Raw genomic sequence first — 19,677 nt, 5'->3', positions numbered from 1 at the left:
TTTGAAGGCCCTGTCTCCAAATATAGCCGTATTCTGAGGTATTAGGGGTTAGAGCTTCAACATATGAATTTTGGGGGACACAATTCAGTCCATAATAATGATCACCCAGCATTCCAGAGCAGCTGAGCCTGTATAGGGTGAACTTAATATGAAAAGCAAGTTGACCCAAGCAGTGTAAGCGGTGGACTACAGACGCTGGCACTGCCCCGCCCAGACCCCCATAACTGGGCACTAAGCCTCACAGCTCCCCCTTCTCTAGAGAACTGCTTTCAGCTGACAGGAGCCATCCCACCTCCATGGGGGACAACCGCCACAGATGATGGACTAATATGAGCAGGGACAAGGCCAGTCCCTGTGCCTGAAAGTGGAATAATGCTGAGGTGTGCTTTTCTGCTCCCTTTCGTAGCAGATGATCAGAGCTGTAGGAGGAATAGCTCGAGGTACCATCCGGCACTGAGAAGGGCATGAATTCATGTGCACAAGATGTTCATTATTGGAAACAAGGGGGGAAGTTATGGTACGATACAGCCTGTGAAATGTAACACTAAAATTATATGTGCTGATGTGAGAAAAATCTCCAAGACACGTTAATGAAGGATGGAAGAACAAGGTGCAAAATACAAGGTAGTTTGATCCTTCTATGACTGTTGTAAAGGATAAGTGCTTTCTGGAAGGACAGACAGGAAGTGTCTACAGTGATTAAAACTCCAGGGAGTAGAGTGGGTTGGGATGAGGAAGTTGTACATCTGTGTGTCACTCAATATCCTTTTGTACTTGTGAAATTTTTATCCTATACGTGTATGACTTCCCCCAACATTTTACTATAAACATATTCACACATACAGGAAATTTGAAATAATTACATAGTAAGCACCCATATACCTACACGGAGGTTCTATAATGAACAGTTTGCTATGCTTACCCTATCACATATCTGCCGATCTATCCATCCTTCCATCCATCCACCTTATTTTTTTATGCATTTCAAAATACATTGCAGAGAGCAGTTCATTTTATCTTTAAACACTGCAAGATACCTTTCATTAACTAATGTTCAGTAGTTGTTTATGTTTTTTAACTTTAAGGTAAAATTTATATAGACTGAAATGCACAAATCTTTAAGGGTATCTATGTGTCATTTTTATACCTGATTTTCTTAACCTTTTTTTAAGAGTGCTGGCACTGTCATCCTTTGTTCCACTTTCAGCCAGCACTGACTGAGCCCCTGCTGTGTGCCACGAAGTGTGGCGATGTGCTGGGGCAACACAGTGGACAGGACCAAGTTGCAGTTTTCATGAGCTCCCCCTCCGGTGGTGGGGGGAGGGGAGCGGACAATACGCACATAAATGAATAAGTAAATAAAATCATTGCATGCTGAGTGAAAGAAGCCAGATGCAGCAGGGTACATATTGCATGTTCCATTTACATGAAGACCAAGAGCAGACAAAACCAATTTATGGTGGAAAAAAAATCAGACACCACTCCCCCAGGGGGCACAGGGCTAGGAATTGGCTGGAAAGGGGCATAAGGGAACTTTTTGAGGGATTTGGGTTACACAGGTGTATGTATTTGTCAAATCTCAGCAAATGGACATTTAAGATTTATGCTTTTCATTGTATATTGAAAGTTTTTCCATTGCAGCCCACAGACTGGGCAGCCCCCAGGATCACTTTAATGGTTCTAGAGAGTTCTCTGGCTAAAAACCAGTGCCACATCTGTCAGACAATGTTGACAGTCTTATCAAAAGTGACATTCCCATGGTGCTTAATGTTTTTCTGCTTCTTTCCGTCTCTGCATGGTTCCTTGAGGGCCGTGATGTTCAGGCCTGTGTGTTCTGAATGGCCAGTTCCGCTGTCATCCTCAGACCCTTCCGGTCCCCAGTTGCCTTGCAAAGGTCATCAGCAACCTTTTTTTGGAGAGAGACCCAGGGAGCCGATCTTGGGAGCCAGGGCAGACGTGGCACCCACTTTCTCATGGGCACATGGCTTTGATCTCGTTGGGTTGAACTTGGGTGTCATGGAGGAGGCAGCTGGTGTTGGAAGAACCCAGACGCCAGCTGACAAGAGACGGATGCACCTTGGCCTCCTCCAAGCCGGAAGCCCAACTGCAAGCAAGAGTTGAACTCTAGGTCACCACACGTGTGCTGAGGACTTAGTGGGAAGGGTACTGACGTCTGCAACTTAGTTTGAAATGCATCAAACACATATGATGGATGGGCAGAATTTAGGTGGTAAAATGTAGCGTTATCTGTAAAACTAACTGCTCTGTGTTTGAAAACTTTCTTAAGAAAATATGAGGTTTCTGGCTACATTGCAGAGAGGAAATGCGAGGGGGCCAGACAAGACTCAAGAAGGCCAGTGAGGAGGCTGCTTCAATTGCCCCAGGGAAGAAATGATGAGGCCTGAGGTGAGACTAGCAGTGGGGGTGGAGAGGAAGGAGGCCAAAGACACCGTATAGGGGAGACTCCGGAGGCGAGGAGGGAGGGGAGACTCTGGGGGCCGGGGGGGAGGGGAGAAATGAGTGGAAATAGCCAGAAGTCAGGCCCCTGTGAAAGCCTGGAATGGCCTCTCTCAGGAGCAGCAGACCCTGAAAGTGCAGAGATGGGGGTGGGAGGGCATCTTGAACGTCCCTTCCCAGCACAAAGGAGAACATTGAAAAGAGTTCCTGCGATGCGCCCACCTCCAGGTGGGTCTCCTGGTTTGTCCACAGGTTACCTCTTTCTCCTCTCCTGGAGGACGGGGTGACTAAGTGAGCACAGGAACCTCCGTGGGGTGACTTCGTGGGAGGTGCCAGATGGGTCCCTGTGCTCCCCTCCTAGCCTCCAGGAAGTCAAGATAAGCACAGAGCAAGACATTCACAGTCCAGGGAGGTCTCCAGTCCAGAAAAGGTGCAAAGAGGTTTGAGAGCTTCCTCGGTTTGGGTTTCGGAGCCTCCGCTGGTGCCAGTGGACACAGCCGCCCACACGGTAAGAGATTTGTGATCCGGCTCGCACACACTCAGCAAGAGCTCCAAGCCTTTCTGGGTGCATGATAGATAGTTTGGTGCAGCATTTTCCAGAAGCAGAGCTGCCTCCCACACCATTGCTGGGAGTGAGAATGTGATTCCCCTCCTACTTTCTCTCAGTCCTCAGAGGAATTTGGGTACGTCTGCAACCCCTTTCCAACCAATGCCAGTTCTCCCCCGGGGGGCCTTGAAGAGGCGACATCCCCAACCAGAGCTCCACAATGTGTTGTTTGTTTTCACCGTGACTTTAGAAAAAGTACGTCACCTCTCTGAAGGGGACTCACCTAGACCTCATCTGCAAAAGGAGGCAAAAACAGTGCCCAGCTCCAGGCATCGGCGTGGGGTTAAATGGGTTAATACCAACAAGGGTGCATAAGAACACGATAAGCTTAATTATAGCCATTATCTTCATCCCTATAATCCTCTTGTCACCTCCTATTTCTGGGAAGCGATGTTGCTCTTTCATTTGGTAGTGTTATACAATTTCCTGTTAGAAGTAGAAAATCAAATGTATTTACGTTTCAAACATGATCCATTTACCAAAATGTGTGTTGAGTAAACAGTAATCTTAGGAGCTAGCAGATATTGCAAAATATAAATGCAGACGTGGCAGGTAGGGGAAGGCAGTACAAAAACAACAGGTGTTTGTGAGATGATGGCTGAAAGATTAAGAGCACAAGCTTTGGAGTCAGATGGACCAGAGTTCAAATCCTGACATCTTGTCCTGGTAGCTGTGTGACCTGGAGCCAGTCTCCCCACCTTCGTGTACCTCATTTCCTCATGTGTACAATGAGGGAAGGGGGAGAATAACAGCGAACTTGCAGGCTGGAGGCTCAGTCTGGCGGGTAGTGAGCCCTCAGAGATTGTAGGGCTGTTCCTATCCTGTACTTCAGGCAACCTCTCCTTTCTTACATAATTAGCCCCCAGGATTGTGTTCCGAAGTCAAACTTGGGAAATGTGAAAGTCGAACGAGGGAGATTTACACAAGGGGTGTGTGTGTGTGTTTGCGGGGGTGGGGGCGGGGTGTTTACAGAGGGTATCCAGTTCCCAGAGGGCTAAAACCACTTAAATCCTCATGATGCTCTGATGGTACAGTTCCAGCATCCCATATTTGTCCTGTATTTTGGTCTCTGTCCTCACGACTGAGACAATTGAGCACTGTGTTTTTATATTTCTTTGTCCATCTCTGGCTCGCTCTCTGTCTCCCCAGGAGAATGTAAGACCCAGAAGGGCGGGGGGCAATCTGTTTGCTCCCTGCTATGCCCAAGGCACCCAGAACTGTGTCCACACTAAGGCGGTGTATAATACAATTAGCTGACTGACCCACTGGCCTGCTGGCTGACTGGGTCTGTCTGTCCCACAGTCCTGAGTTACTAAATAGAATGAGGGAGAAGGGGAGAAATATTGAGCACAGATCTAAAACTGCACAAGCCCCCACATGCAGCCAGGTGTAGACATCTTCCTAGCCCTGCCCTGGGCTGCTGGGGAGGCTTTCCTCACCCTCGTGACCAAGAGAGAATGGGATAGGGGCTGCCCCTAAGAGTCTGTCTCTGAGGATGGCCATTTGAGGGGATATAAGGCTGAAACTCTGAGTCCCCCAAACTGAGACTCCCCATCTGTGGTCTCAGAAGCTCCTAGGAGCCTAATCCAGGGACCTCCACCTCCCAGGGGATCCCCCAATTTTCCACCCCACCTGTCTGCGGCAGCCAGACCCCATTTCTAAGGGCAGGCAGAACTCCTAAAGGACGGTTCGCCTAACATCCCCCAACTCGTAAAACCACTCAGTTTCTCCTTTATCCAGTTATAGCCATACAATATCAGTAATAACAACTGCAACAATCTTAATAGAAATCCCAATACTAAGAGCTCCCTTACTGGGTTCCAGGCTCTGCCCTAAGTCAGCACTTTTCTTTGAGCCTCTCAGCTCATCTTCCCAGCAGCACTACTGTTTTTGTTGTAGGAAGGGGGACCCCTTCCAGGGCCTGAGAGTGGGTTCTTGTCTAACACTCAGAAATAAATTGTCTGAGGAGACACGTGCTGACAAAGCAAGAGACTTTATTGGGAAGGGGTGCCCAGGCAGAGAACAGCAGGGCAAGGGAACCCAGGAGAACTTCTCTGCCATGTGGCTCACAGTCTCGGGTTTTATGGTAATGGGCGTAGTTTCCAGGTTTTTTCTGGCCAATCACTCTGACTCAGGGCCCTTCCTGGTGGCACGCACATCACTCAGCCAAGACGGAGTCCAGTGAGAAGGATTCTGGGAGGTTGGTAGGACATATGGACTGGCATCTCCTCTCTCCTTTTGACCTTCCCCGAATTATTCCGGTTGGTGGTTACTTGTTAGTTCTGCTTTCCTTACCAGGACCTCCTGTTGTAAGATAACTCATGCAAGTGGTTACTATGGTGCCTGGCCAGGGCAGGAGGTTTCGGTCAGTGGTTCCCCTTAACAACTCCCCCCTGAGAGACTTCATACTCAAGATACTTCTTGGGAATTGGAGCAGAGGTCTCTTTCTTCTGTAACTACTTCCTGCTGAGAGTGGGCATATTCCCGCCTAGTAGAGTAGAAGTTTCTCTCCACCTGATCTAAATCGAGGTATTCTGTGTCCAAAACCAGCATTCACCCTCGTAGTAACAACAGTTTAGCCTGAAACTGTCAGACCCTGTCAGAGATGAACCTTGTAAGCAGTTGAAACAGACGGGGGCCAAATAGGAGGCTTAACAGGATGGTCATTGCCAGGCCCAGAAAAGGAAGGCAAAATTTGGGGTGAGGGCTGCAGGGTGTGTGACCTTCTTCTGATGGGTTGGTGGTGAGGTAACAGGGTGGTGCTCCAGGAATCTTGCACTCAGCCTGAAATTACCATCCTCCACCTGGGTGGGGGCCCCAGTTCTGCAGAAGAACTCAAAGATATTGTTATGCATACTCCTTGAGGAGGAACCAGGACCCTGCCCCAAGGTTGCACTACCATTTGACTGCTCCTCCCCTATTTCTGCACCCCCGCCCCTTCCCTGGTTAGCAACTGTTTGAATCTGCCCTTTGGAACTCAGGGAAAGTCAAGGAGGTTGAATAAAGCCTAATCCTACAAACAAGAAACAGGGGACACAGAAAGGATTTGTATTCCAGAGCCCCAGAGAGTCCTGCTCAGTTTCAATTCAGGGAACTGGGCAACGACAGCTCTGGCCACTTCCTGCTAAAACAGGCATAGTCCTGCCTCAATTTGGGGAATAGACACTGAATTGGGACTATTTCGGAGTTCAAAGTCCTGGATCTGAGTCTTGTATGATTAAAATCTCAATCCCTTGGTCCTCCATTTTGGTGTAACAGACCCAGCTAGAAGTAGCTGGAGGAGTGACAACAGGAATTTTAATAGACAAAATAAATCTCATTCCCTGAGGAATTCAGAAGAGTAAGCCTGAAACCCAGTCTGGATCTCGCACCCTGGGGAGACTTGTAGCCAAAAGTTGTTTACTTTTACCTGTCGGTTTTAACTCCCAGTGTGGTATTAACATATACATAACAGAAGCTATTGGCCACTATACATCTCCTTTTTCTACTAATATCTGATCTAAAGCAATTTCATTTTCTAAAAATTTAATAGTTACAAGAGGATACCTTGAAACTATAAGGTTGCAGCTAACAGCTGCCAGCAGCAGACATTGTTTTGAGAATGGCTAGGGGCATCCTAAGTCTGACATAGCTCAGAAAACTCAAGTTCTTAGCAATACAAGGACTTGTCTGAAATCATGTCCATAATGCCACCTAGTATTACTTTGGATGTCTGAGCCACAGCTACTCCATTTTGACTTTCAATTGCATTTCTCTCCTTAATGGGCAAAGCAGATGTCACCATTAATGATTTTAGTGCTTTTCTAGATATGAGAAGATGCAAGAATTTGGGCTCATAAAATCTTTTCCTGAAAGTGTCTAACTATCTGAAGCCCTGTTCTGCTAGTTTTTCCAGAGCACAGAGCACCTCATTCCTGATCTCCACCCTGAACTCCTTTCAGAGTGTGCTGAAGGTCAGTGGCTGCAATGGCCATTGACCTAATCCTTGAAGAGGCAAGGAAAATATTCCCTCTTGTTGCTTCTTCTCATACCTAGTGTTACACTATTACAATCATTGATCTCATATGGGACTAAATCATCATTTTATCAGAGACTCAGTCATACATTTGGTAGTGAAAAAAACAACAATTCTGTAAAACAGGCAATATAAAAATAATATAGCTAGCAGTATTAGTAAGGTCATAAGTAAGCACTTAAGAATTTCCATTAGGTGCAGCCCAGTATATCCCAGGTCATCTGACTTAGCCTGTTCTGTACCAATCCTTATCTTTAAGGGAAATTATATATTGGCACTGTCCATAAGGCACCCAGCCCAGTTTCCTAGTGTTACTAGACTGATTATCCTTAGTATGATTTAATTGTTCCCAACACAGAGGAGCCTTTAAACTTAAATTACCATAGCCTGGTGTTAACTACATAAATCCATCCCATAACTGTGGGAGATTTTATTCCTTGGCTGAAATGTTGCTTGTTGCTTTTTTTTTTTTTTTTTTTTTTGCTTGTTGCTTTGATCGAGCTTGAGTAATAGAGGAAAATTCATATTTATGGCCAGGGTCAGAGCAGGCATTATTAATTGGCCAGGTGAGGGGATTCCATCTAGTAATATCAATATCAGTGTCTTGAACAGGAGTAAAATTTTTTCTTTTAAAATAAATTCCTAAGAGCCAACCAGTTAGACCCTTGGAGCGGAGAAATCCACCAAGGTAACCCAGAAGTGCTAGACACAGGTAACTGGCCACAAACCCAACAATTGGACTGATTTTTAAGACTAGCATAAGATGGTGCCCATGGTAGAAAAACATTTCATTCATATGCAAAGGTCCAAGAAGTCAAGAAAACATTATAATATGAGTCAGGTCGAGGATATTGGGCTAGCTGTCTACTTCTGATGTTGTCTTCTTCTTGTTCTAGTAGGAGTGTAGTTTCTCCTCTGTTGGAGCGTTGTTTTAAGGTGAGCCTTAGTAAATACAGATCTCCATTAACAAAACTGGAATTTAATATTCACTGAAACATAATCTTTTTTCTCTCTAAAATTACCCTCATTTTTATCAAATATAACCAAATTAAGACGAATTCGTTTGCAAAATAAGTCTGGTCTCAATAAACTTGATCTGATGATTTATATAAACTATGATTGCTCATATAGGCCTTTTTTTTTTTTTGCTTTGCTGAAACTTTTATAAGTCTCAGACTGAACTTTTTTTTTTTTAATTTTATTTATTTATTTTTATTTATTTATGGCTGTGTTGGGTCTTCGTTTCTGTGCAAGGGCTTTCTCTAGTTGCGGCAAGCGGGGGCCACTCTTCATCGCGGTGCGCGGGCCTCTCACTATTGCGGCCTCTCTTGTTGCGGAGAACAGGCTCCAGACGCGCAGGCTCAGCAATTGTGGCTCACGGGCCTAGTTGCTCCGCGGCATGTGGGATCTTCCCAGACCAGGGCTCGAACCCGTGTCCCCTGCATTGGCAGGCAGATTCTCAACCACTGCACCACCAGGGAAGCCCCAGACTGAACTTTTAAAAGACCTCTCAGGGCTAGGAAAGTCATGCCAAGGTCTTGTCACAGATTTCGCCTGACAGATCTAGGTGAATTTCTCCCTTTTCAAGGTCCCCAAAATACCTTAAGATTTCTGTACATGTTAGTGAGGTAGCCTTCCTAATTTATCTGTTAAAGCTGCTGGGAACCCAAGAGTTTCCAATCTCTGGAGGGAACAGATAGAGAGAAAAGATAAATGTTTCAATTCTGCTTACAAAGGTACAATTTACCAAATTACTGTAAGTCATAATGAGTTTGAGGGGAAGGTTTTTCTTATATCTGGAAAACACAGATTCAAACCAGTAATTTTTCAGATAGAAACCATAAAAATTATAACCATATTCACCAGTTCACTCAGTCCTATGTAGATAATCCTTTTTGTTAACAGTTTTATAAAGCCATCAGGTTTCCCATTTGAATTCTTCAATTTCTTACCCAGTTCAGCATTATGGTCTGAAAGTCAGAAATTTGTATTTATCCTAAAGTCCTTTCTATAAATCTTCTTGAAGAGGAGGCATTTTTGCTAAGGCATTAGAGTGAAACCGTAAGTATCTACGCATGACAAAAAGACTTAAGAAGGCACAGAAAAAAAAAAAAACCTGATTACAATTCAATCAACAAAGAAACTTGGTTACTGCTGTGACATACAACACTTGCAGATAATAACTAGAATTATGATTGATAACATTTTACCAGGACATATCAGAACATATTTAGGAACTCCACATAATTTCTAGAATATCTATATTAGTAACATTTACCAAACAATATAACCTAAGAGGATTTATTACTCATTTGACAATACTTCCCATGTAATTTAACATACCAAATGAACTTAATTAGTTTAATATCCCTTTGGGATGTTTCAGGAGCCCGTTGAAGCATCCCAAAGTTAGCTAGAGGTCAAAAGGACTTCATTAGAATTTAATTTTGGAAGTTTTGTCAAAAAAAAATCAAAAGGATTTAGAATACTCAGTCAGATAGGCTCATACATCACTGTGAAACAAGTTACTCACTTAGCTAAAGTAACAATAAAAGATTTCAAAGACAAATACAGAACAGATCACTTAAAAGGTCACAACACTAGAATTTCAAGTTACCAAAATCTGGAGAGACTATTTTTAGATAGACATTCTTAAACATAATTCTTCCTATAGAGTTTACCTAAAAGCTCTTCCCTCATTTGCATTTAATTCACTTATAAAATTTCATCATGCCAAGTTATGTTTCTTGCTGACAAATTTGCAACAGATATAATAAGATCTTATTTAACTTTTATTAAACCTAGGTACAATAAGGGTATTACACTTAATGTTAATGACTCTGAAGGCATGTCTATATTAATTAGATCAACAAGCTTATACATTAACACCAGGTGTTAATTTAATACTGAATATTTCCCAGTTCACGTGAACCTGAAATTAATTCTGGACAGTTACCTTCTGTATTTTTCAGAATTTATATAAGCGCTTAATTTTCTTTAAGCCAATTAAGTAGAGCTCATTGACAAATTAATTTTGATAATACCTTCAAAGGTAAAGACAAAGATAATGCACACATAAACACATAGACAGACGACAAGAGATCTCACAGTTTCATTTTCTAAACTTAGTCATGAATCAGATATTACAATATAAAACTCACTAGTTTATAAATAACTGTTGGAATAAGTAAAATGTTAAAAGGCTTCTTCCCCGTTTTTTTCCCTCATCTCAGAGATGGTCTAGATAAGATAAATGTTCCTGAGAGCCCTGGTGTCAAGGTACAGGGAGAGAAAATTAAGTTATCCTAGTAGGACTTGTTCCTCAGGGTCAGAATTCTGAAAAGATGTTTTTATCAAGCTTGCCTCTGTGTATGCAAAAAGAACCAGTTTTGGAATTTTCAAGAGTTTCACCTAAACCAATTTTCTCTGGAGTCTAAACAATATGGTGGCCACACAATGTTATAATAAAATATCATCTCTTTCTTAGTCATAGGCTCATAACTACAATCTTTGCAGTCAGACAGAATTCACCCAAGAGGGCTCTGCAGTGGAACAGAACCAGAATTTCCCATTTCACAAGGCAGAATGGCCATCACAAATCACAACACAGAACACAAAGTACAAAACACAAACAGGCAAGGCTGTCCTAATCAGACACTCCCTTAAATACAAGATCGCAGTCTCTCAGAAAACCTCCTACAGAGACACAGAACTTCAGATCTGAGTACTGGCAGAGTAAATGGAAATACCTCAGGTCTTCAAAGATTTCAAAGGGAGGAAAGCAGGCCAGGTTGAAAGAAGTGGGGAAGGGAGAGGGACAAAATGGGTTGCCTTATGGACATCTCCTGCCACCTGCAGATGCCCAGGTGTTATGGGACTTTTCCCTGGGCTTCCAAGAAGGGAGAACAGGAACTCAGCCCTACCAGAAGCCAGAAACCAGATACAAGATACCAGACCAGAATTTGAGCTCTCTGTCCACCAGAGGGGATCAGGCTCCGACCCTCAGATCAGGCTGAGGCCATTCAACCAGACTCCTGCATCCAGGACCAGTTCAGAAGAAAGAGGTGTAGGATAGGAGGGGTTGAAAACAGGAAAGGGAAAGGGAAGGAGAAAGAGGTCAACAAAGTCTCTTGTTCCTTACCCATTCGGGGCACTCTGGCCAGTCGCCCACATCAGGAGGAGACCAGGGACAAAAGGGTCCCGGTAGCGACCACTGGATCCGGTCCGTCAGCAGGTGAGCTGGTCCCTGACTACCCCAAGTGGTCAGGATGTCAGTCGTAGCAAAGAAGAAATCCTGCCAGATTTGCCATTTGTTGCAGGAAGGGGGACCCCTTCCAGGGCCCGAGAGTAAGCTCCTGTCTAACACTCAGAAATGAATTGTCCGAGGAGACACACATGCTGACAAAGCAAGAGACTTTATAGGGTAGGGGCTGCGGGAGGAGAGCAGGAGGGTAAGGGAACCCAGGAGGACTGCTCTGCCATGTGGCTCACAGTCTCGGGTTTTATGGTGATGGGCTTAGTTTCCGGGTTGTCTCTGGCCAATCATTCTGACTCAGGGTCCTTCCTGGTGGTGCACGCATCACTCAGCCAAGATGGATTCCAGCGAGGAGGATTCTGGGAGGTTGGTAGGACATATGGACTGGAGTCTCCTCTCCTTTTGACCTTTCCCGAATTCTTCTGGTTGGTGGTAGCTTGTTAGTTCCACCTTCCTTACCAGGACATCCTGTTGTAAGATAACTCATGCAAGTGGTTACTATGGTGCCTGGCCAGGGCGGGCGGTTTCAGTCAGTGGTTCCCCTAACATTTTGAGAGTTAAATGAGTTAATAAGTGCTTAGAACAGGGCCTGGGAAGGGAGTGAGTGCTTGTGTGGCTATGAGGTTCCCTTCCCATGTCCACAGCTGAACCAAAGTCAGCTGCTGCTCAGTGACCTCGGTGACGAGGGCAGGGCCGGAGCCCCTTCTGACAGCAGGGAGTCACCTGTGCTCTCCACAGGGCTCCCCCAGCTCCCTCTTGGACCTCTGATGTGGCCCCCAAGAGATGGACAGAGACAGGGAGAGAGAGAGACAGAGGGAAGGGGACAGAAAGAAAGAGATAGAAAGACGTAGAGAAACCAGTCTGTGTGAGAGGCAGAGACTGAGTTCCCAGGAGAACTGGTGTCAGAGTGTTCAGACAAGTAGGGTCTTGGAGGCCCGGTTTAGGGGGTCAGACCAGACTCTCCCTCTGCCTGAGGGAGCCTCCACTGCAGCCTGTGGCTTTCTGGGGCGAGCCAAGGGGCTACCAGGACCCCAGCCCCGCTAGTGCTCAGTTCCCATCCCCCACCTCCACCTCACCTCCGACCCTGGGTCTGGTTTCTGGTGGAATTGGATCCAGCCCACTTCCCTGCCATCCACTCTGTTCCATCACAAGGCTCAGATATTACCTGAAAAACTGGGTTTGCCTCTTGGTGGCTGTCAAGCCAAAAGACACAGCCAAGGCAGAGATCGGGAGAAGGAAGGACTTATTACTTGCAGTCAGTAAGGAGAACACCGGGGATCTTTCCCAAAGCAGTGTCTCCCTGAGCAGTACAACTGGGGAAGTTTTAAGCTAAGGGCACATGCATGAAGGGGCTTGAGCAGAGAAGAACTAGGCACAGGTTCGGGTCCAAGGTCGACAGAGTCCAAGCTTTAGTTGACTGAAGTCACGAGGGTCAACATCATCATCCCATCCTCCACCTGGGTGGGGGCCTTAGTCCCTGCAGAGCGCAAAGACTGTGTCAGATTGTTAGATATATCCCAAGAGGAGGAACCAGGACTCTGTTTTATCACTGAGCTATTGTTTCTTGACTGCTTTTCCTTTGTTCCTGCATTCCCTGACTTCCCTTGAAATCATTGATTACTGAGACTTGTTCAAGAGCAAGCATTGCGGCCAACCTTAGACCACAAAATGGCTTAGGCCAAAATGGCTTCTCTTATGTCAAGAAAGCCTTCCTTGTTCTCTTTCTCCAGAGAAAGAGACAGATAATCCCTCAGACTCACTCTTTCCAAAACCCACCTTGTTTCTTTGTCCCTCCACCTGGAAAGCCCTCTTCTTCTGACCCTGCATGTCAGCCTCTCATCAGCCCAGATGAAAAGTCACCTCTTCCAGGAAGCCTTCTCTGAACTATCCCCCTCCCCAATCAGGCAGGGCAACACCTCCAGGCTGCTGGCAACTGTCACACTCAAGACAGGTGTGGACCAAGCTACCTGCTCTATCATCTGACACCTTTTGCCTGAGTCCCACACTCTGGCCTTTGTACTGCTTGCCTGGCCCTGCTAACACTCCTGTGCCGACCTCCATCGCAGCACTTCCAGGAGAGCCTGGGCTTACTGCAGTTACAGCACTATAGCTCTGTCTGGGTTTCCCTTCCTTAGAGCACTTGCTTATCAAGGCCAAGCTGACCTCCACCTAATCACATGCCACCTCATTGATAGGAAATCACAGTGCTTAGCCCTCTGCTTGCATTGACCCTCATATGACCCAATGCCTGTCCTTTCTGTCCCTGTAGGACCCATCCCCCCCTTGACTGTGAGCCCTACAAGGGCAGGGTGCACCTGATCTTTGTCCCCCCAACTCCCCTCCTAGAGCTAGGAGTCTGGTTTAGCCAAGTTCGTTTGCATTGAATCTAAAATCTATTCCTGTCCCATAAAAGAGGGATTATGCCTACAAGGTTCCAACACGGATTTCTTTTTTCCCTTTCCTGGTGGTTCTGGGACTAGTGTGACAGGGCTTTTGTTTCATCCATCAGCCTTGTCCCTGGCAGTGTTTCCCAGGAATCCTGAGCTGGTGAGAGCTGTGGGTCAGCTCTGGGAAAAGAATGAGCTTTCCTCCACTCCCTTGTTCTCAGCCCAACCTTTATTTACTCATTTTCAAGCCATTTCATGGGACTGATTGTTTGCTGATCCAAAAAAATGCATTCAGTGTAAAAATTTTTTTAATTCTGAAAACACAAAGACAATGGTAAAGGTCACCTATGATGACACAACTAAAAAATAAGCATTGTTACCATTTTGGTGCCTTTCCTTCCAGTATTTTTTCTAGATGGAAAAAATAATTTTTTTTAATACAAAATAGAAGAAACTGTTTCCTTTTTCACTTGCTGAGAGCCTTAAGTTAGTTTCTCCGTATTGTTTTGTGACAGCGGCCTGGTGGCCCACAATTTATTTAATAAATCCCCTGTCGATGGACATTTAAGCTGGTGTTACTTTATACGTAATGCTGCAGTGCACACCCTGACAGTTCATTTGTCAACATCATCAACCTCCTAGTTCCAACCCGTCTGGGGTCTACATGCTTGTGGGCAGCATACAGTTAACTTCTTCCACCTGGTAAGGGTTTCTGCAAAACAGCTCAAATGATATGGCTCAGAATATTACCTATAGCTCTCGAGGAGGAACTGCTAAATGTCCTTGACTTTGTGCAATGGCTAAACTATTATTATTTTGTCTTGCTTCACCGTTTCCCTTTACTTCTGCATTTTCTTACTATTCTGATTAATTATATTCTTTGGAACTCAGGGAAGGCGGCTAAAGTTTTTCTATAGACAAGAGGCAGGCAGAGGACGCTGGGCGGGGGAGGGGCAATCTGTCCCAGGAAGGACCCATAACGTGCTGCTCAGTTACACTAATACTTCATTTTGCTCACACCACTGGGCAATTCCCTCAGACAGAACCTACACACACCCTGGGTCATGGATATGAGGCTTCCTAAGAACAAATTTGCCCTCGAGAAAAGGCCATTCCTCACTGTGTATTTACCAAGCTCCCTCTGCTATAAGCAAAGGTTATCAGAGCCAGCCTGGCCCACAGCATCCAGGAGCCCAACATCCTTATCTAACAGCTGGGGAGACTGAGGCCCAGAGATAAGGGATTAGCAAACTCTACGTTGTATAGAGATTTTCTCCCCTCTGCAATCTCCCTGACATTTTGCAAGGGAATGCAAAATCTTCAACAAGGATGCAGGTGGGATGGAGAAAGGATATAGCGTCTATATTGCTCATGGCAAACATTGCTAACAAGCATCACAAATTCTTCTGCTAGTCCAGACACTTGAGAACGTCTCCAACAGCCATTACCATGCAACAGGACTTGGCAAAACAAGTGAAGTGTTCCTGCCATTCTGGTGGCATCTTTGGTGCCAACAAAGAGCCTTTTTAAATTGAGGACTTGAGCCCATTCAAGTGAGTTTCTCAAGGTGGCTTCCTTTTTGCCTTCTGAGATAGGAAGAGTCCACAAGTCCTCCTGATTTCTGTCTGTCTAACCCTGCCATGTCCTCAGAGACCCTTTCTGGTTTTCCACAGGACCACAGATTTCTAGGAAGAGGATGCCCCTCGTCCCAGCTAGAGGTGACGGGGTGGGCTGGGAAAGAGGGGTAGAACACGGGCTCCAAAGTCAGACAGAAATGGGTCCAAATCCTGGCTCCACATTTTACAGCTGTGAGACCTTGGGCAAGTCACTGTCCTCCCCCAAGAACCTTCCTCATCTGGAAAATAGAGGTGATAACGCCTCTATTTTCTCCCTTCTGGGCCTTACTTTGCTGATTTGTAAACTGGAGATGGTCTTTTTCCACTCTGCCACTTTGCTGTGTCAGAGTGTACATCTTTGATTCAACAGCAAACTCTCTCCCCACCCCTAACTGAGGTTTCTACGTACCTGTTTGGCAGGGGAGAGGAGATCTCTCTCACTCTCTCTCTCTCTCTCACACACACACACACACACACACACACCCCTTTCCCCCTCTCTGACTCCATGCAGGAATGGAGCACAGGCTGGAAGGAGAGGAAAGGGGGCAGGAGAGGGTTACCTTGACTGATACTATTGCAAGATGGCCCCCTACTCTCTGGGGAGACAAAATCTGTTTACAGCTGAGTCTCATGGGCACCTTCATGGGGGTGTTTCAAACCTCCGTGTCGGGCCTCCCAAGCTGCAGCTCCAGACGAGTGTAGAGCTCCTCCAACGGCTGACCGCCCTACATACCACCCCCAGCCCCTGGTTCTCTGGCAGCCTTTCCTCACTGCCCAGGGATGATAATGGGAAGGACCGAAACCAGCCCCATTCCAGATCCCTCTCCTGCAGGGTCCACATCAGGCCCTGGAAACACACACACACACACACACACACACACACACACACACACACACACACGCTTTGACCCTGTCCAGAAGGAGCAGAGAGCAATAATTTTTCCCTCACGGAAGCCACTCTGCCCACAGTGACATCAGTTCATCAGCCTGTTTCTCTCAGGAAGAGACAGAATCCAGCCCGTCCCATATCCCAAGTCCAGGGTCACACCCCTCTAGGTCCGCACTAGGGGCAGACACCCCTGCTCTCCACGCTGGGACAGTGGGAGAAGGGACCACAGCTGCCTCCTAAGAGGTATCTTCACCAATCTGTCTCCTTTGCCCTCTTGACACTTTTATCCCCTCAGTCTGGGTCAGCACCTCCACGTGAGGGACCCAAGAGCTGTGCCACCGCCTCTTGGCCACCTGCGTGCACTGTGGCCTGGCTCTTCCTCCTGGTTGATAGCGTCCGAGGAAGTGTGGTGCCTCAGATGACACTTGCGTTTTGGGACTTGAGGAAGCACTAGCGAGGACACTTATTGATGGGTAGTGGTCAGGTAGCTTGATGCAGATACTGTCTCTGAATTAGGCCTTGAGGGTCAGTAATGTGAATATTTCAATAATAATAATAGCGTTTCCCATTTACTAAATTCTCTGATGTTCCAAGCATTTCACATTATCTTATATGACCCTCAAAACAGTCCCATTTTACAACTGAGGAAACAGAAGATCCCAGAGAGGAAGCCATTTTCCCACAGCCATACAGCTGATAAGCCCCAGAGTAGGGATGCATCGGCGTCTGGTGGCTTCCAGATGCTTCCCCTGCCTGCTGCCCAGACAGGGCAAGATGGCATCTTCAGGGGGGTGGATGAGGCATTCCAGGAAGGGGACACAGCACAAGCAAAGGCCTGGGAGCTGGAAAGAGGGGAGGCCAGGACAAAGAGGCCCTGAGCAGTCTGGGGATTGGTGGGGGCTGAGTGGCACTGAGGGCAAGGGTGTGGGTTCCAAGGACAGAGGCGCGCTGCCCATGGGGGGCAGCATAGCCAGCTGGAGAGCCCGGGAGGAGGCATCTGCCTCTCTGGAGATGCGCCCAAGGGAATGGCAGGCTCCCTCCGGGAGGCCGCTCTGACTCCAGAAGCAGCTCATCGTTAGGTGTTTGGGGCCGTTGGCGCGTTGCAGACATGGCAGGATGGCAAACGCTCTTGCCTTCTTCCTCTTGACAGCTCCAGGGAGGGGAGACCAGCCAGGGCCTGGCCATGCACTGTGTGACCCCACGGCCCTCGCTGCCCCTCTCTTGTCCCCCTGCACAAGGAGACAGGATTCAGTACCGGCTCTCCCAGCTCTGAACCACAATCCCAGCTTCTAGACTGAAGTCAGGCAGCAAGGATGATTCCCCAGATTATGCCAAAAGGCCCCGTTTGGGTCCAACTCCCCGACACTAAGCTGGAGTCACTGGGGAAGGACAGCGTAGTAGTGAAGAGTGTGTGGTCTGGACTATACAATACACTCAAGTCCCAGCTCTGGACACCCTGGGCATGGACCTGGAGCAAGGCACTCACCTCTCAGGGCCTCAGATACCCTGGGTAAACTCAGGGCTGCTGACACCCACCTCTGGGTGAAGTGAGCCAAGGCACCCAGGCAGTGGGCGAGAGGGGTCCCGCGGGGCTGTTCCTTTGTCCCCTTGGTTCACAGCCATGACTCACTCATTCACCCCGTGAATACTCACTGAGATTTCTGAAGGCACGGGCAGGGCAAAGTTGGTGCAATTGCTGCAGAATGAACGAATAAGAGCACAGGCTAAGTGCTGGGTGAGCGTGCACCTCAGTTCATGCTCTCAGCAGCCTGTGAGGCAGGTGCTAGCATAACCCCATTTTACAGATGAGGACATTGAGGCCCAGAGAGGTGAAGTACCTTGCCAACAGTTACACAGCAAAGAAGTGGCAAAAGTGGGATTCAAACCTATTCTCTTGAGTGAATTAATTCATGGAGATGTGTATTCCTAAATCCCAGGACGTATTTAGGAATAAGGGATGGGCAAGGCTATTCTTTCCATCCCCCAAGTTAATTATTTGGCTACGCTATGATCGTAACCTCTCTGCAAAGGCTCATCCTATTCTAAGCAATAATAACAACAGCAACAAGCACTCACATTTATTGAGCACTTACTCTGTGCCGGGACCTCCAGTCCCTGTCCTCTCAGCACTTGAGGAGGCAGGTGCTACCGTTATTCCCATTTCACAGATGAGAAACTGAGACTCAGAGAGGTTAGGGAACATGCCCTGAGTCACAAGGCATGGAAATAGTGGAGCCAGGGCTGAAACTCAGTCTGTCTCAGGGCGCCCTGTGTCCGCCAAGATATCCCTAGATAGGTTATGATGTCAGAGTTTCGGTTTGAGCGCTGGCTCTGCCGTTTGCTGGCTGGTGAAGCCAGTACCTCTGTGGCAAAGTCAAGGTAACAATGCTGACCCTGGTGGGAATGACGCTCCGTTGATATGACTGATGTAAAGCCTGGGGTGGCACCTCCACGTTATAGGTGCTTAAAATGTCATCTGCTCCTGTTTTCATCATTGTCCCCACGGGAGTGGCCGCCAGGAGGCAGGGAGCCCCTTGCAGAGGCCACGCTGTGCCCGGTCCAGCTCCCCTGCCATGTGCCCCCAGTGCCCCACCCACCCCTCGCGTCAGCCAGATCCTCCTTTCTCCAAACTTCAGGAGGCTGGAGTTCGAGGTGGGGCTGTGGTTCACCAGATGCCACAGATATTTACCTTGGAGACCTCAGCCCAGATGCAGAGGGTGTACAGGATATAAGGCTGGACTTCCAGACCCACTGCCCAGGTGAGGAGAGCAGCAGGCCGAGGCCTCCACGTGTCCAGGTAAAAGTGTAGGGAAGGGGGCTAACAGCCTACATCACCAGGAAGGGACTGAGCTGGAGACATCTGTTGGGGTCAGGTCAGGAGCAGGAGGGAGGCTTGGCCCTGGTATAAGATCCCTCGGTCCACTAGGACCTCTGAGGGTCAGGGCCAGGGGGTAGAGAGGTGCCCAGCTTCCTCACCCAGAAGACCAAAGAGCAGTGATGAGGGACTGGACTGGCCCAGTCTCTCCCTGACCTCATCCCCACGACATTAATCCACTCTGCACACACCAGCTGCTCTGTGGCCAGCCCTGTGCTGGGGGTGATTCTGGGGATAAGAACTATCAGACAGTCCTGGCCATCAAGAAACTCCCAATATGGGCCAACATGGTACATGCTGTGCTCAAGGAAAGCCCAGGGACATGGTGGTGGAGGACAGTCAAGGAAGGCTTCCTGAAAGAGGTGCTATGTTGGTGGAGAAGCTCAGTAGAAGTTGGCTGGGCAAAGGAAGAGAGAAAGGTATCTCATGCAAAAGGAACAGCATAGGTAAAGGCCAAGAGGTGAGGTACAACGTGGTGGGTGTGTGTAGGGTGCTTGGATTTGTAGAGGAGACAACTTTCCACAAGAGGGGAAGCCACCATCCTCTTGCTTCCCTGAGCACCTCTGATCAGAGGAG

General features: G+C 47.3%; 1 protein-coding gene and 2 long non-coding RNA genes across 3 annotated transcripts in view; 1 reads left to right on the top strand and 2 right to left on the bottom strand.

Moving 5' to 3' along the window:
* Positions 1 to 5,041: 5,041 nt before the first annotated feature.
* Positions 5,042 to 19,677, bottom strand: part of LOC309646207 — a 16,461-nt gene continuing 1,825 nt past the window's right edge. The window contains exon 2 of the long non-coding RNA XR_014255219.1: positions 5,042 to 5,368. This is a non-coding gene — a long non-coding RNA (uncharacterized lncRNA). The remainder of the gene's footprint in view (positions 5,369 to 19,677) is intronic.
* On the bottom strand, positions 7,885 to 17,157 carry LOC309646202. Its single transcript, XR_014255214.1, has 2 exons — positions 8,943 to 17,157; positions 7,885 to 8,021 (listed from the first exon to the last, which is right to left on the bottom strand). It is a non-coding gene; the product is annotated as an uncharacterized lncRNA (long non-coding RNA).
* BPIFB1 (BPI fold containing family B member 1) overlaps positions 18,903 to 19,677 on the top strand; it is a 22,843-nt gene continuing 22,068 nt past the window's right edge. The window contains exon 1 of the mRNA XM_082432180.1: positions 18,903 to 18,985. The gene's annotated coding sequence lies outside the window, so the exon portion shown is untranslated. The remainder of the gene's footprint in view (positions 18,986 to 19,677) is intronic.

Source organism: Balaenoptera physalus, assembly GCF_965194825.1.
Source record: "Balaenoptera physalus genome assembly, chromosome: 16".
Classification (NCBI taxonomy): domain Eukaryota; kingdom Metazoa; phylum Chordata; class Mammalia; order Artiodactyla; family Balaenopteridae; genus Balaenoptera; species Balaenoptera physalus.
Note: the sequence above shows the minus strand (reverse complement) of the source record. Positions and strands in the feature narration are given on the sequence as shown.